This window comes from Papio anubis, chromosome 2 (assembly GCF_008728515.1).
Source record: "Papio anubis isolate 15944 chromosome 2, Panubis1.0, whole genome shotgun sequence".
Classification (NCBI taxonomy): Eukaryota; Metazoa; Chordata; class Mammalia; order Primates; family Cercopithecidae; genus Papio; species Papio anubis.
The window spans coordinates 148514177-148524527 of NC_044977.1; the positions used below are offsets into that span (position 1 = coordinate 148514177).

A 10351-nucleotide genomic window follows, 5' to 3' on the forward strand; every position below is an offset into this window, starting at 1 on the left:
TCAGAGGATGTACCATATTAACCATGGGAATGCAGAAGGTATGAAGTAGCAGGTGGAAGGAAAGTGGTAAGCCAAAAGTCGAAGGAAAAATTGAATGTAGGATCCAAGCTAAAGAAATATTTGGTCCTTCAGATGAAAAGGCCCACTGAGCCTTAGAGGATGAATTAAGAGGAAAAACAAACCTTAAGACATACTTTGGTGAAATTCCCACATTTCAAAGAGGGAAAAAAAAAATCTTACAGACCTTCTGATAGAACAGGTTACTTACTGATTATCTAAAACACTAGAATGTACAGAACACTGAAATGACACTTGTAGAAATAAATAAAAATTCTTAATAAATTTATAAGGATTGTTAAAAACATAATTCTAAAATTCTACATCCAGCCAAAGTGTTATTCGTCTGGAAGGACGAAAGAGTGATATTACAGGCCCTATTCTCTAATTATAATCCAGTTGTATTGTAAGTCATCAACAACGAATGATTATCAAAAAAGGTTTAATTCCTTGCAAATTCAGAAACATTATTTTAAATTATCTCTTGAATAATAGGCAAATCCTCACTAAAATTTAATGCTGTTGAGTCAGAAAAAGAAAACATTTCATATCAAAGTATATAGGACACAGCTAAATTGTACTCAAAGGGAAATGTACAGTCTTAAATACTTTTAGTATATTAGAGAAATTAAAATGAAAGTAAGAAAAGACTGAAAATAAATAAAACTATGTATCCCACTTAAGGAATTAGAAGAATAGCAAAGTGCAAAAGAAGACAATTCTGACAGCAATGCCCTAAGATAAAGGATAGAAATAATTCTGCAGCAATATAATAAAGTTCTGAGATACAGAAGCAGTAGGATCAAAATGAAGAGCTAGATTCAGAAGCTGTTTTGGAAGTGAAATAATCCTGACATCTGGAAATAGAAAACAGGAAGTAAGAGAAGTCGAAGATGAGTAAGAATTTGGGCTTGGGTAACTAAGTGGAAGGTGATATTATTAATACATAAGAGAATGGAGAAGAAAGACTAAGTTTGAAAGGTCAGACAAGTTGAATTTTGAACATAAGGAGTTGGAGATGCCTGAAGCACGCAGGGGGCTGTAAGAGGTACCATACTCACTATAAATCTGATTATGGCCCTGCTTACCCCAGATTTTTGTGTCACCAGTGCAGGGCTGCAGTTAGCCTCTCAAGGCAACAAATAAGCAAAAAACTGTATGTTTAATTTAGGCTGATCATGGAGAAGTCCAGTGCGGGCCCTGGAATGAGAGAGAAGGCTCTTATCCTCTCCAACCCTCTCCTCTACTAAACTCAGAGGGGCTATCCTAGGAGATTGGGTCAGGGCATTGAGGGGTAGAAAGAAACAAACAAGGTCAACATTTCTTCAAATGGGCTTTATTATTCAACTCAAATGCCCTACTTAGGAAACAAGTGAACTTCTCAAGAGACATGTCCCTGAAGTAGTTAAACACAGTCTCAGTTGCTGTTCAATGACTATTAAATTCAACTGTAGCACTTCAGCTCAATTTATATTTTCCTTGTCCTTCTTCTCCTGCTGTTCCTGCAGCCCAGAACCCCAGCACCACATCACCAGGAAATTTCGATCTTGGGAATCAAAAGAATTGCTGGTCAAGATCTCTTAATATTAAGATAACTCTTTTAAACAAATCTGGTAACAAACATTCTTGCTTCTATCCAAGTTAATCTTCCTGCATAGCTTCTAGGAAAAACAGCAGCTCAATAATAATATTCACTTGGAAAATAGAGCCAGGCAGAGAAAATGCTGGAAAGAATCGCTTCTATCCTGTGTTTCTACTTAGGCCATCTTGACTTTCTCTTTGATGCAGAAGGATAGCTTCAGGCAAATTATATTTGCTTAATCCTCTACCACTGATTTGTGCCTTGTTAACTTAGCCCTTGGTAAGGTTTAAGCAGAATGAAATAGAAACTTTGAATACTGGCAGCAGATTTTAAGCTTTTCTGGTGTACTGTTTGAGGCTGTGGAAACAAAGGACTAAGCAGCTAAGCCATCATTCATTCTAGACTCTCAGAGGTGCTTATAATATGGAGACCTCAAGTTAGTCCTTCTTGCTATGTCACCTGTGCCTGAAAATGCCTGTGCATTATCCCAAAAAGGATGATCTCGTGTTCAGGCCATGGAAGGTCAGATAACTATTTTCATGCCTGCCATATTTCAATTAAAATAAATAGAAGGATATTACACCATTTACAGTTGAAGCCTCCAGAGCTTTATTTTGAGTTAATACCAGTGGTGGTAACTGAATATGGGCACTATGGCTTGACCTCACATCCAAACAAGCCCAATTCATGCTCCAGGAAAAGAAAGGCACAGACATCCAAAGTAGTTCTGAGAACCACTGACATAATCACTAGAGAAAACTGGTATTTCTGAGCCCAGAATTAACTAGCCTCTCTTGCAAGAAATTGTTAAAATGCGGTCCCAGCAGGCGTTCTTTTTTCTTTTCCTTTTCCTTTTATTTTTATGCAGATCTTTTGTAAAGTTAGTTCCCATGTTTCCTGGCTGGTAGTGCTCATTAGCAGTCCAAATAAAATGATGGCAAAATGGCCCGATTCTTGATTTTTTTTTTTTAAGCTGCACATACCTCTTTAGAGTGAATGAAAGTACCACTGTGGAAATTTAGGCGAGGTTTTCTTTCCCTTCTATATGCTAATATTATTCTCTTGTTACAGTACTCATGTTTTTGTCTCTTTGCGTTAGCTGAAAACATACTTTTAATAATGTTCCAGAGAAGGGGATTTTGGAAATAGACTTTCAGATTTGTAGGAGTGGAGCATTTAATCTGGAGAATTTCACATAGCTTAGAAAAGGTTCAGAGATCTGAAAGACACCCTGCTCAAGGCAGTTTCACCTGGGGTTATTTCTTGAATAATTGGGTGCCATTGTGGGATTCTCTTCATGCTTTCTTTGGTGACATCTTACATATAAGTATTATACAGTGCTAATATCAGCAGCATTATTTCTGAACAGGCCTTATGAACATTGCTAGCTTTGAGATGTCCTGCCCATCATCATTGAATACCCTCACTCTGTCCTATAGCAGAACCTGGGGCCTTTGGCTTCACAGCCCCAATATGCGAAATGTGGTCCAAAGACCACCAGCATCCACATCACCTAAGAGTTTGTTAGAAATGCAGAATGAACCTCAGACCCCAACAGTACCTACTGCTATGGACTGAATCACATCCCTCAGCCAGATTCTAATGCCCAGTGTAACTATAAAGATAGGGCTTATAAACAGGTAATCAGATTAAATGAAAGCATAAACATTGGGCCCCAATCTGATAGAATTAGTGTCCTTATAAGAGAGTGCTCTCTCTCTGAGCATGTGTGTACAAAGAAAAAAAATCATGTGAGCACACAATGAGTAGGCCCCATCTGCAACCCACAAGAAAAGCCGTCCCCAGGAACTTAATTGGCCAGCATCTTGATCCTGGGCTTCCCAATCCTCAGAACTATGAGAAACAAATTTCTGTTTCAACCATCCAGTTCCAGTTTACGGTATTTTGTTACGGTAGCTCAAGCTGCTAATATACCTACTGATTCAAAGTCTTTATCCTAACAAGATCCTCAGGTGATGAGTATGCATATTAAAATTTCAGAAGAACATTGCTGTAGTTAATATTGGTCAGGACATTATTTAAACTCCTTCCCTATCCTGACCATCACTTTTTCCATGGGAGGAACTTGAGACATGAACTGGAGTGGACTTTGAAATGAGCTCTAGGATTTTTAGGCCCTGACTCTGATTCTAAAGATCCTTGTCGGCCTCAACTTGTGATTCTCTGAAATGGAGAGAACCCATAGGCCCTGGCTAATGATGAACAAGTGCACAAAAGCATCATCATAAAAATAAAAGGATAATGGATATGTTCTTTTAAAAACACGGGATATTACAAAATGTTAAAGATTTGTTCAATAACTGGATAGAAATGGCATATTTCCTTTTTTTCTCTTAGAATTGTATTACAGATGCATAGAATCTTGAGTTAAAAAAAAAACCACCTAGGAAATTGTCAGCTGCAGTATCATAGCCTAAGATTTTGCCAAACAGTTTGACTATCCTTACAGTATAGAGTCCTGCTGTATCTTTGCATTTGTCTTCTCATATGTCTAATAATTTTGAAATGGATTTTTTGTAAATTTTATTTTTGCCATATAGGTAAGAAATGAGAAATGAGATCTGAATTCTCAATTGTGTTCTGTGAAAGCTAAAAGTAGACTACAAAGAGAATATTTCCTGTTTTATCCTTTTGACAGATGATGTGATACTTTAGGCAACATAATAAAACTGAAGCATACTAAAGATGATTCATTTCACTACTATATCTAGGTAGTACCATTAATCTTTTTATTTTCATATTAATTTGATCTTTTTTTTTTTTTTTTTTTTGAGACAGAGTTTTGCTCTGTTGCCCAGGCTGGAGTGCAGTGGCACGACCTTGGCTCACTGCAACCTCTGCCTCCAAGGTTCAAGCAATTCTCCTGCCTCAGCCTCCCTAGTAGCTGGGATTACAGGTGTGTGCCACTGTGCCTAGCTAATTTTTTTTTCTTTGAAATGGAGTTTCACTCTTGTTGCCCAGGCTGGAGTGCAATGGCACGATCTTAGCTCACTGCAACCTCCGCCTCCCATGTTCAAGTGATTCTCCTGGCTAATTTTTGTGTTTTTAGTAGAGACAGTATTTTGCCAGCTGGTCTCGAGCTCCTGACCTTAGGTGATCTCCCCGCCTCAGCCTCCCAAAGTGCTGGGATTACAGGCATGAGCCACCATGCCCGGCCTAATTTGGTCTTTTTTCGCATCATTGGGAATGAGTAATGATGAACTAATTCCTAGAATGAAGAAATAGCATACTTTTTAAGATATAGGAAAAACCTGAGGTCAGGAGTTCAAGACCAGCTTGACCAACATGGTGAAACCCTGTCTCTACTAAAAATACAAAGGTGAGCACCTGTAATCCCAGCTACTCAGGAGGCTGGGACAGGAGAACCGCTTGAACCCGGGAGATAGAGGTTGCAGTGAGTCAAGGTCATGCCATTGCACTCCAGCTTGGGCAACAAGAGTGAGGCTCCATCTCAAAAAAAAAAGGACACAGGAAAAATAGAATCACTAAGATTTTATAATGTATCTTAGATTTCAAAAATGGTCCAATGGATCTATGTGGTAATTACAAAACAAAATGAGTATTATTCTCTGTTTTAAATAACTAAGCTTTCTCTGTGTGCTTTGAAAGATTTATGGGAAATAATTTTAAAAGTCAAAAAATATCAATACTTACTTACAAGTAGAACTACTCAAAAGAGAAACCCCAAAACTAAAATAGGCCCAATGAATTCTTATAGTACACTGATGGTTAAGAGGTATTAACACATTAGCACATCAAACCATTATTTCATACACATTATTGCTTTTAAAATAAAACTAAGCTTGTAAAACATCAATTAAGCAAGACTTCCAGAATGCCTCTGTGGGGAGCTTGGCAGACATTCTCCTCAACAAAAAGGGCATTTAAACCAGTGAAAATTATAAAATAAAACGTTTAAAGTCTCTAGAAATTGATCTAAAGGCATACAGAGAATCCAGAAGCATTTGTTCAAGAAAATCTATTCAATTTTAGTTAGAATGTCAAGTTCGTGACATTTGTGCCAGAATATGCTCTTCTCCCTCCACTGCTCTTTCAATGTTATGAAAACACTATTCCCAGTAAATACAACCAAGAATACAGGAACTCCTCCAGTTCCCCTTCAGAGAGCTCTGGTTTCACCCTGGGAGAGGCAGACCACCAGTGTTTCCCATCCCACCCTCAGCTCTGTATTGCAGATGCTCTGAGTGTGTTGCCGTTTTAAAAAATAATGCTCCCTTTTCCCACATATATGATAAAGGTTCTACCCCACATGCAGCAGGCTGAGAATATTGGGTACCCAATCACCACCTTTTCAGCTTCTACCTATAGGCAGAGGAGCCATTACAGGAGGGAAAAACTGGGAAGACTGTGGGGCTGTCACCTCCCCTCCCAGCTTCTGCTCAGAGGGTAGAGTATCCACAAAAGTAGGCCCAGCCAGGAAGATGGGGCCCACCATCCTCTCCCCAACGGCTTGCTTGTAAGGTAGATATTATCACTCCAAGAGAGGTAAAATGGTAGGTCTATAGATCCACAGCCTTGCCAAGAGAGTTGGCTTTACTTGGAATGGAACAGTGAGGAACTTATGCTTTCAGGTGTTTTGAAATGAATAGACATCTCAGTGGCAAGCAATGAAGTGGAGACCAATAGCGCTTGAAACAACTAGCAACAAACAAAAAGGCAGACCAGCCAAAGTTCAACAGATAAAACAGGGAAAAATACAGATAAAAAGGGCCCTTCTAGGATCACATTCATGCCTGGGGGTCCAAAGACTGTACACATGGTACTAGGTTACACCCCCTTGGATGCCCCTGAGAGCTGCTAGTCCCTGGATGAAAGTGGGGCTGTTTTGAAAGCATTCCCCAAGCCACACAAAGATCCATCAGCAAAGAGGAAAAGACCTTCTGACTTAAGAGGCTTAAGCATAACTTATGACCAAAATAACACTAACTGAACATTAAGCTACGCTGACCCAGGGACAACTTTTAGAAAGACTTAAAAACAAAGGAGAAAGAAAACTGAGCAGTGACATCAGAGGCTGCACAAGGCAAGGAAAATAGACTTCAACACTTTATCTAGGCAAGCCATTAAATAAACTAACAAAACCAGAATATCAACATGCCCTGGTTGTGGGGAAGGAGGCTAATGAGAATCCAAAATTGCTACAGTGTATTACCTAAAATGTCCAGTTTTTGACCAAAAATATATATATACATGGAAAGAAGCAGAATAGTGCAACCCTTGTACAGGAATAAAGAGGAAAAAGAAAGATTATATGTGGGGCGGGCTAGGGGAATACAAACTGCTTTTGAGGGGGCACAGATGTGGAACTTAGGAAACGAAGACTTCAAAGCAGCTATTAGAAATATGTTTAAAGAACTAACAAAAACCATGTTTAAAGAAGTAAAAGAAAGTATGATAATGCTAATTTATCAAATGAGAGGCCAAAGTGGGCAGATCACCTGATGTCAGGAGTTTGAGACCAGTCTGGCCAACCTGGTGAGACACTGTCTACTAAAAATCCAAAATAATTGGGTATGGTGGCAGGCACCTGTAATCCCAGCTGCTCGGGAGACTGAGGCAGGAGAATCAAACCCAGGAGACAGAAGTTGCAGTGAGCTCAGATCGCACCACTGCTCTCTAGCCTGGGTGACAGAGTGAGACTCTGTCTCCAAAAAAAGAAAAAAAAAAAATTATACAAAAAATTAAAAACTCTTGAGGTGAAAGTACAATAACAAATGAAAAATCTCCTAAAAGGGCTCAACTATATATTTGAGCTAGAAGAAGAAATAGTCAGTGATTGAACTTGATGGCACATCATCAGAAAGTATATAATCAGAAAAACAAGAAGAAAAAATGAGCAGATAATTAGATACCTCTGGGATACCATTTGGAACACCAACATGTATGTAATGGAAGTTTTCGAAGAAGAGAAAAGGAAGAAAAAATAATCCAAGAAATAATAGCTGAAAACCTCCCAAATATGATTTTTAAAAATCAATCTATACCCTCAAGAAGTTCAATGAATTACAAGTAGGGAAAACAAAAAGCCATATCAAGACAAATTATACTCAAAATGTTGAAAGACAAAGTGAAAATCTTGAATGCAACAAGAGAAGTTATTCATCACACACAGAACTCCAATAATAGGAATATCTGACTTCTTATCAGAATTAATGAAGTCCACAAAGCAGTGAGATAACATAAAGTGCTTAAAGAAAAACCCAACAGCAAGAACCCAATACCCAGCAAAACTATCTTTCAAAAAGGAAGACAAAGTCACATTTCCAAATAAAGACTGAATTTGTTGTTAGCATACCTGCCTGACAATAATTACTAAGGAAAATTTTTTAATAAAAGGAAATGACACCAGACTACAATTTAAATCCATGTGAAAAAAAAAAAAAAGTGCTGGCAAAGGTAACTATATATTAACTATAAAAAACGGCATAAGTATATATTTTATCTCCTTTCTTTTTAAAATTAAAAACAATATAAAATTATCTATAGGATATAAAGATATGTATTTGACAATAATAGCACAAATGAGGAGCAAGGAAAGGAAGCTGTAGTGGAACAAGGAAGTGGCATGAGACAGTAACTCAAATTCACACGAAGAAATAAAGAGTAACAGAAGTAGTAAAAAAGATTAAAAGAAAAACTTTGTAAATATACTTTTTTCACAATTTTTAAAAAGATGTAAGATTGATATAAAGTAACAATAACGTTGAATTGTGTTTATAACATATACATGTGATATATATGACAGCACAAAGGATGTTATTAAATCTTATTTCTGATTCAGGAAGTAAGAGTGGAGCAAATGTTCTACATCTTACTGGAATCGAGTTATTATAAATCCAGCGCAGAGTCTAATAAATTGACATGTATATTGTAACCCCTAGAGCAACCACTAAGAAAAAAACAAAATTATTTTAAAAAATCAACAAATAAACATATACAAATAGCAAAATGGAAGAAGTAAATCCAATTATATCAATACCATTAAATGTGAATGGACTAAACAATGTAATCAAAAGGCAGACACTGTCAGACTGAATTGAAAAAAAAAAAACTAATTTCACCTAGATTCAAAGATACAAATATCCAGAAGGGAAACGGAAAGGGAAAGAGGATGGGAAAAGATATACCATGCAAACAATAACCACAAGAGATCTGGAGTAGTATACTAATATCAGACAAATAGACTTATGAAAAAGCATGAGACACAAAAAGGGACACTTTATAATAATGAAAGGGTTAATTCACTTGGAATATATAACATTCATAAACATAGATGCACTCAACAACAAAGTCCCAGGATACCTGAAGCAAAAACTGACAGAAAAAGAAAAACATTAAAGAAAGTATCTTTCAATTCTACAAAAAAAAAAAAAAACCACAAAGGTGCTAAGTAAATTGCTAGAGTTTGAGAAACACCACATTCTACCACACTACAATAATATTTGCAGATTTCAAGTTCACTTTGCATTGTTATATATGGACATCTCAAGCAATAAGTATGTTCCAATAATTTCTACACTTAAATTTTCTCATAGAAGTCTATTCATGCCAAAAGATTTTTAAATTTTTATAATTTCTTTTTATTCATTAAGGTAGGCAGCATGTCAAATTAAAAATTTTTTTTAAACTGTTTAATTCTTCTGTTGCTTACTACCAATGTAACTTTTCTCAAATTAGCTAATCTCTGTGGGTCTCAGTGTTCTTATCTTTAAAACGACATGGGAGGGTGGTATCATCTGAGCTCCCTTCCACTTACAGTTCTGAGACTGGTGTTTTCACCATGAAAATGAACTGTTTCACCAAGCTAATCATCAGGAAAGCCAGATTTCTAGAATCTAGATTTCTCCATCTGAGATGGTGAAATGTACCTCACTAGGGTAGAATTTCAGCTTCTAGAAAGACTTCTGAGAACTCTTAACATATGAACCATATGAACCTCGGTTCATATGGAATTCATAGGTTTAAGTTGGAGCATTTAATAAAGCATATTTTGATTTAAGGCCTCATAAGTGCATTATGTTCAGGAGCACTTTCATTCCTCCTGTGTAGGTCCTACTATATCTTATGATATGATCTGCACTCCTAACATCTGCCATTGTCAGATGCCACAACTCGTATGTGAATTTCTTGTGAAAACCTGAGCCAGCCTAGGAATAGGAACAGTCTATGTCAAGTTGTACATGAATATTCAAGTACCTTAGAGAAACATTTAAAGACACAATTCTGACATTAAGGCTGGAAACAAAGCTATGTTTAAGATTTATTATATTTATGGATTTCTTAAGAAATTTCAAGTCCCTGAAAACTTAGTTTCCAGTTTAAGTGAAACCTTTTTACTGTTGCATGCTTACTAATGTGAATAGCTTTCTACATTAGTCTGTTGCCAGGTAGGAAAAACAATGGCACATTCAAGCTGAGTAAATTAAAGGAACTTAGTAAGGAACTATTACATGAGCTGGTTTTAGAAAACAAGGAATAGTGCAGTACCCCTGGACTGGAATCAATGGAGAGCAGTTACCAACCTATACCCAAATGGGAATATTTACCAGAACCCAGAGAGGGTAGCTGGGTAGGGTAAATAGAGAGGGATTAAGGAGCTGAGGCTTTGATAGAAGAATACAGACAAGCCTGGTGACCTGGCAGGAAGGAAGAAATAGATACCCTGTCTCA

The 10351-nt window shown here is 37.1% G+C and overlaps 1 protein-coding gene across 8 annotated transcripts in view; it reads left to right on the forward strand.

Moving 5' to 3' along the window:
- Window positions 1-10351, forward strand: part of SLC9A9 (solute carrier family 9 member A9) — a 588523-nt gene that overhangs the window by 445189 nt on the left and 132983 nt on the right. The gene's annotated exons all lie outside the window — the stretch shown is intronic.